The following is a 7,669-nucleotide window of genomic DNA, read 5'->3' on the forward strand; positions in this document are numbered from 1 at the left end:
CCCACGCGCGCAGCCGCCGCCACCGCCCACACACTGGGCCGGCCCGGGGGCCGCCGCAGCCTTTTAAACCCGGACCGTACCACCGCGCGGGGCGGGGGCGCCCGGGGACGCCCGGCCGAGGGGGACGCAACGGCAGGGGGCGCGGGCGGGGCTGCTGCTCCCCGCGGCCAGGGACCTCGTGCGCAGCCCCGACCCCCGCGACCTGCAGGGGGACCCGCCCGGCCAGCCGACCCCCTTCGCTGGATGGCCGCGTCCGCGGCGCGCGCCTCCCCCGCGCCCCGGCTCCCCGCCCGCCGCCTCGGGCGACCCCGGAACCCGCGCGCGCCCGCGCCACACCCCCTCGGGCCTGGGGCGCGCGCCCGCCTCGCCCCACCCTGGCGCTCGGAGACGCGCCTGGGGTCACCTGCCACCGGGGCGCGGCCTCGCTGGTCCCGGCCTCTCAGGTACACCGCTGCCGAGGACTCGCGCCCCCAGCTCAAGACACGCCCCCGACGGTCTCTAACCCGGAGGGCCTGCGGCGACAGCCGTCCAAACCAGCCCCTTCCCCGGCGATTCTGAACCCTGGCCTTTCTTCCTTCCCTTGCTTTATTTTTCCTTTTCTTTTTTTGTTTTGTTTTGACACAGGGTCTCGCTCTGCCACCCGGGCTGGAGTGCAGTGGTGAGATCATAGCTCACTGCAGCCTCGACTGCCCCAGGCTCAAACGATGCTCCCGCCTCAGGCTCCCAAAGTGCTGGGACTACAGGTGTGAGCCACCGTGTCCCGCTAAGGTTTTCTTTTTCATTTCCCTGATGACTAATGATGTTTAGCATCTTTTCATGTGCTTGTTGGCCTTTTGTATATGATCTCTGAAAAAATATCTATTCAAGTCCTTTGCCCATTTTTATTAACCATATATATGTATGTATAGATAGATAGATAAGATAGATTTTTTCCCCCCAAATTGAGGTCTCCCTTTATCACCCAGGCTGCAGTGTAGCGGCACTGGATCTTGGCTCACTGCAGCCTCGACTTCCTGGGCTCAAGGGATCCTCCTGCCTCAGCCTCCCAGGTAGCTGGGACCACAGGCAAGCGCCACCACACCTGGCTAAGTTTTCATATTTTTGTAGAGAGAGACAGGGTCTTGCTACATTGCCCAGGCTAGTCTTGAACTCCTGGGCTTAAGCAATCCTCCTGCCTCAGGCTTCCAAAGTACTGGGATATGCTGGGCATAGTGACTCACGCCAATAATTCCAGCATTTTGGAAGGCTGAAGTAGGTGGATCACCTGAGGTCAGCAGTTCAAGACCAGCCTGGCCAACATGGTGAAACCCCATCTCTACAAAAAATACAAAAATTAGCCGGACATGGTGTCATGTGCCTGTAGTCCCAGCTACTCAGGAGGCTGAGGCAGGAGACTCTCTTGAACCTGGGAGGGGGAGGTTGCAGTGAGCCAAGATCATGCTATTGCACTCCAGCCTGGGAGATAGAGCAAGACTCTGTCTTAAAAAAAAAAAAAAAAAGTACTGAGATTATAGGCATGAGCCGCCGTGCCCGGCCCTCAACTGACTTTAAGTAAAAGATATCACCCTTGATAATGTGTGTGGGCCTCATCCATTTAGTTGGATGGCTTTAAGAGCAAAACCCGAGGTTTCCTGGAGAAGCAGAAATTCTGCCTCAAAATTGTAACACAGGCCAGGCGCGGTGGCTCATGCCTGTCATCCCAGCCCTTTGGGAGACCGAGGCAAGCAGATTACCTGAGGTCAGGAGTTCGAGACCAGCCTGGCCAACATGGTGAAACCCCATCTCTACTAAAAATACAAAAATTAGCTGGGCATGGTGGCGGGCATCTGTAATCGCAGTTACTTGGGAGGCTGAGGCGGGGGGCAATCACTTGAACCCAAGAGGCACAGGTTGCAGTGAGCCGATATCATGCCATTGTACTCCAGCCTGGGCGACAAGAGTGAGACTCCATTTCAACAACAACAACAAGAAGACTGTAACACAGAAATTCTCCGAGTTTCTAGCCTGTCCTACAAATTTCACACCAACTTGTCAGCCCCGACAATTGTGTGAACCAAATCCTTAAAATAAGCTGTGTGTGTGTGTGTCCTGTTGGTTCTGTTTCTCTGGAGAACCATGACTAATACAGATGTCTTTCCATTTATTTAGGTCTTCTTTAATTCCTTTCAATGATGTTTTGTAGTTTTCAGTATACAAATCTCATGCTTCTTTTAAAAAAGTATTAATATTTTATTCTTTTTTGACACTGTTATAAATGGAATTATTTTCTTAATTTCATTTTGGATTTTGTATAGAAATACAATTGATTGGCCAGATGTGGTGGCTCATGCCTGCAATCCAAGCACTTTGGGAGGCAGAGGTGGGCGGATCACTTGAGATCAGGAATTCGAGACCAGCCTGGCCAAGATGACGAAACCCCATCTCTACTAAAAATACAAAACTTAGCCAGGCATGGTGGCAGGCATCTGTAATCCCAGTTACTTGGGAGCCTGGCGTGGGGGGCAATCACTTGAACCCAAGAGGCAGAGGTTGCAGTGAGCCGATATCATGCCATTGTACTCCAGCCTAGGCAACAGAGAGCAAGACTCTATCTCCAAAAAAAAAAAAAAAAAAATTGGCCGGGCGCGGTGGCTCAAGCCTGTAATCCCAGCACTTAGGGAGGCCGAGACGGGCGGATCACGAGGTCAGGAGATCGAGACCATCCTGGCTAACACGGTGAAACCCCGTCTCTACTAAAAATACAAAAAACTAGCCGGGCGAGGTGGAGGGCGCCTGTAGTCCCAGCTACTCGGGAGGCTGAGGCAGGAGAATGGCGTGAACCCGGGAGGCGGAGCTTGCAGTGAGCTGAGATCCGGCCACTGCACTCCAGCCCGGGCTACAGAGCAAGACTCCGTCTCAAAAAAAAAAAAAAAAAAATTGATTTTTGTATAATGATCTTTTTGGAGACAATGTCGCACTCTATCACCCAGGCTGGAGTGCAATGGCATGAACACCACTCACTACAGCCTCGCCTTCCCAGGCTCAAGCAATCTTCCCACCTCAGCCTCCCAAGTAGCTAGGACTACAGGTGCATGCCACCACGCCAGGCTAATTTTTGAATTTTTTGTAGACACAGGGTTTCACCATGTTGCCCAGGCTGGTCTCCACCTCCTGGGCTCAAGTGGTCCGCCCACCTCAGCCTCCCAAGTAGCTGGGACTACAGGTGTGTGCCACCATGCCCAGCTAACCTTTGTATTTTCTATAGACACAGAGTCTCACTATGTTGCCCAGCTAGTCTCGAACTCCTGGGCTCAAACGATCCACCTGCCTAGGCCTCCCAAAGTGCTGGGATTACAGGCATGAGCCACCACGCCTGGCCTTAGTCCCATCTTTGTCATCTCATCCATTGGCTTGACCAGATGCACAGGTGTTACCCTTTGATTCCCTTGGCCATCTTTCTAGTTTCAGAGCATCAATCATGTCTGTCTTGACAGCTCTGCAATTTCTCACTCCATCCTCTCAACCTCTCCTGTGAACTCCAGGCTCCAGGTTCATAGATCCAAATCTCTGCTTGGATCTCAACATACCATTTCCACAAGCGAAGCCTTCATTGTTCACCCCAGACTTGCTTCTCTTCGCATGCCCCGCATCTTAGTAAAGGTTCTTCTTCTTGCTCAGGCCAAAGTCTTGGAGTTCTTGACTCCTCTCTTTCTCTCAAACACCATGTCCTATTCCTCAGCAAATCTTGTTGCCTTTCCCCCTAAAATCTATCCAGAAGCTGATCTTCTATTCCCACCCTGGTCCAAGCCACCAGTCTCTCATTAGGATGGCTGTGGTGGCCTCCTCACTGGACTCCCATGCTTGCCCTCCCCCAGTCCCTTTGCCACACTGCTACAAGAGTGACTGGAAAACTTAAGTCAAGATTACGTCTTGCTCCTGGTAAAAGCCTCCAATCACTTCCTTTATAACACTGACTTCCAGAAGACCTTCTAACTATGACCTCAAACCTGTCTGGAGCTGCGTGGCCCGGCCATAGCGATCATAACTGACGACTGACGCCTGAGCTCTATACATTTCCACTTTATGCCTCCTCCCTAGATTTACTTTCTTCCTTGTTCTGCTGTCTCATACGCCAGTACAAAATGGCGCTCTTCTGGGTTCTTCATCACCCATTTTCCCGCCCCCGGGAAAATGATCAACTTACAGCGCAGGCGCCATCCCGCGCCCGGGAAAATTACCAACCGACGGCGCAGGCGCAACATGACGTCCGACCGAAGAAACCAATACCTACCTGGCCACGCCCACTGCAGGGCCACCATCATCGCCCTGGCCCAACCTCCACCCCTGCTGGTCTATATAAGGCATTACACTGCCACCAATAAACGAGACTTGATCAGGATACTGTCTTGTCTTCATTTCTCATGTCTCTTGTCCCCCCGAGTTCCCACTCCCTCTTCTAGGGCCTACATTGACGATCCCGCGGGACGGGACACGTGGCGCCTCAACGTGGAGCCTGGAAACGAGGGATTCCGTGAGGAAGAGGACACGAAAGAACGGTCGACCGTCAAGGTGAAACTAAACTCCTCCGATCACCGTGGGAACCTGCCGCGTCAGAATCGAAGGTAAGTGACGCGTCCGAAATGGGACAAGAATTAAGTCAACATCAAATCTATGTAGGACAATTAAAAGAGGCTTTAAAGATATGAGGAGTAAAGGTTAAAGGTAATGATTTGTTTAAATTTTTTGATTTTGTAAAAGACACTTGCCCTTGGTTCCCACAGGAAGGAACTATTGATATTAAAAGATGGCGTAGAGTAGGAGATTGTTTTCAAGATTATTATAATACTTCTGGGCCAGAAAAAATTCCTGTGACCGCCTTCTCTTATTGGAATCTCATTAAGGATTTGATAGATAAAAAGGAGGCCGATCCACAAGTCATGGCCGCGGTCGCTCAAACAGAACATATTCTAAAGGTTAGTTCCCGCTCTAACCTCACAAAGCCTCCGTAAGATACGGAGGAGGATCTCATTTCCCTTGAGAGCGATGATGAGGAAGTCAAGTCTCCCTCTGTAACAGATAAAGAAATGTTACACAAAAACAAACAAAAAAAAATCCGGTTTTACAAACACCTCAAAAAGAGGAAGAAACTAATAAGCCTGATCAATTAAACATAAATTGGGATGATTTAGAGGAAGAGGCGGCTAAATATCATAACCCCGACTGGCCTCCCTTTACTTCACGCCCGCCCCCATATAATGGGACACGTAATGGGGCTTCTGCACCCATTGTTATGGCAGTAGTAGATCCCAAAGAAGAATTAAAACAAAAAATTGCTCAACTAGAAGAAAAAATTAAACTTGAGGAGTTGCATCAATCATTGATAATTAGGCTCCAAAAATTAAAAACAGGAAATGAAAAGATACCTAACCCAGATGTTATGGAGGGTTCCCTGCGCCCACCTCAGCGGCCTGGACAGCATGTTCCAAGAGGGGGGTTAGTTGCTAGCCGACATAGAGAAGACTCCTCCCCCAAAGACATCTTCCCAGTTACTGAAACCACAGATGGGCAAGGACAAGCTTGGAGACATCATACTGGGTTTGATTTCACTATCATAAAAGAGTTAAAAACTGCTGCTTCTCAATATGGGGCTACTGCTCCACATACTCTCGCAATAGTGGAATCTGTAGCCGATAACTGGCTCACTCCTACAGATTGGAATACCTTAGTTAGGGCAGTTCTCTCCGGGGGAGATCATTTAATTTGGAAGTCAGAGTTTTTTGAAAATTGTAGGGACACAGCTAAAAGAAACCAACAGGCAGGAAACGGCTGAGATTTTGATATGTTAACTCGTTCAGGTAACTATGCAGACACTCAGGCCCAAATGCTATATGATCCTGGCTTGTTTTCACAAATCCAGGCAGCTGCTACAAAAGCCTGGAGGAAACTCCCTGTTAAAGGAGACCCAGGGGCCTCACTCACGGCAGTCAAACAAGGACCAGATGAGCCATTCTCAGATTTTGTACACAGACTCATGACTACGGCAGGTAGAATTTTTGGAAATGCAGAAACGGGTGTAGATTACGTTAAACAGTTGGCATATGAAAACGCCAACCCCGCCTGCCAAGCGGCAATCAGACCTTATCGAAAGAAAACAGATTTAACAGGATATATTCGCCTTTGTTCAGATATTGGGCCCTCATATCAACAGGGTCTAGCAATGGCCGCCGCCTTTAGCGGTCAAACAGTAAGAGACTTCCTCAATAACAAAGGCAAAGATAAAGGGGGGTGCTTTAAATGCAGTAAAAAAGGACACTTTGCAAAAGATTGCCATGAAAATCAAAATAAAAATCCAGAAACAAAAATTCCAGGCCTTTGCCCAAGGTATAAAAGAGGAAGGCACTGGGCCAGCGAATGTAAATCTAAAATTGATAGTCAAGGAAATCCTTTATCGTCTCAGCAGGGAAACGGGGTGAGGGGCCAGCCCCAGGCCCCAAAACAAGCATATGGGGCGGTCAGCTTTGTTCCAGCCAGCAGCAACAATCCATTTCAAAACTTAGTAGAGCAACCCCAGGAAGTGCAGGACTGGACCTCAGTTCCACCTCCCACACAGTATTAACACCTGAGATGGGACCACAAACCTTAAATACAGGAATATATGGGCCTTTACCACCTGACACTTTTGGGCTACTCTTGGGAAGAAGTAGTGTCACCATGAAAGGTTTACAAGTCCTCCCTGGAGTTATTGATAATGATTATGAAGGAGAAATTAAAATCATGGCCAGAGCTATTAACAACATTATTACTGTCCCTCAAGGGGTTAGAATAGCACAGTTAGTTTTGCTACCCTTAGTTAAAACAGATAATAATATCCAACACTCTAACAGGAATACAAAAGGTTTTGGATCATCAAATATATATTGGGTGCAACCAATTACAAATCAAAAACCCTCTCTAACCTTATGGTTAGATGGTAAGGCATTTACTGGGCTAATAGACACAGGGGCCAATGTAACCATCATTAAACAAGAAGATTGGCCCTCTCATTGGCCTACCACAGAGACTTTAACTCACCTGAGAGGAATTGGACAAAGCAGTAATCCTAAACAAAGTTCTAAATACCTAACATGGACAGATAAAGAAAACAATTCAGGCCTCATTAAGCCATTTATCATCCCTCACTTACCTGTTAATCTTTGGGGACGAGACCTGCTTTCCCAAATGAAAATTATAATGTGCAGCCCAAATGATATAGTTACTGCACAAATGCTAACTCAGGGATACACCCCGGTAAAGGTCTTGGAAAAAAGGAAAACGGTATTCCACAGCCTATACCAGTCTCAGGACAACTTGATAGAAAAGGGTTTGGAAATTTTTAGCTCAGGCCACTGACATACCTGCACCCCAAAAGTGCGCTGACCCTATTACTTGGAAGTCAGATGAGCCCGTTTGGGTTGATCAGTGGCCTTTACTTAATGATAAGCTAAGTGCTGCCCAACAGTTAGTGCAGGAACAACTGATAGCAGGACATATTACAGAAAGTAATTCCCCTTGGAATACACCTATCTTTGTCATTAAGAAAAAGTCTGGGAAATGGAGACTCCTAAAAGATTTAAGAGCCATAAATATCACTATGGTCCTTATGGGTGCCTTACAACCGGGACTGCCCTCACCAGTTGCGATTCCTCAAAAA

This window comes from Chlorocebus sabaeus, chromosome X (assembly GCF_047675955.1).
Source record: "Chlorocebus sabaeus isolate Y175 chromosome X, mChlSab1.0.hap1, whole genome shotgun sequence".
Taxonomy (NCBI): Eukaryota; Metazoa; Chordata; class Mammalia; order Primates; family Cercopithecidae; genus Chlorocebus; species Chlorocebus sabaeus.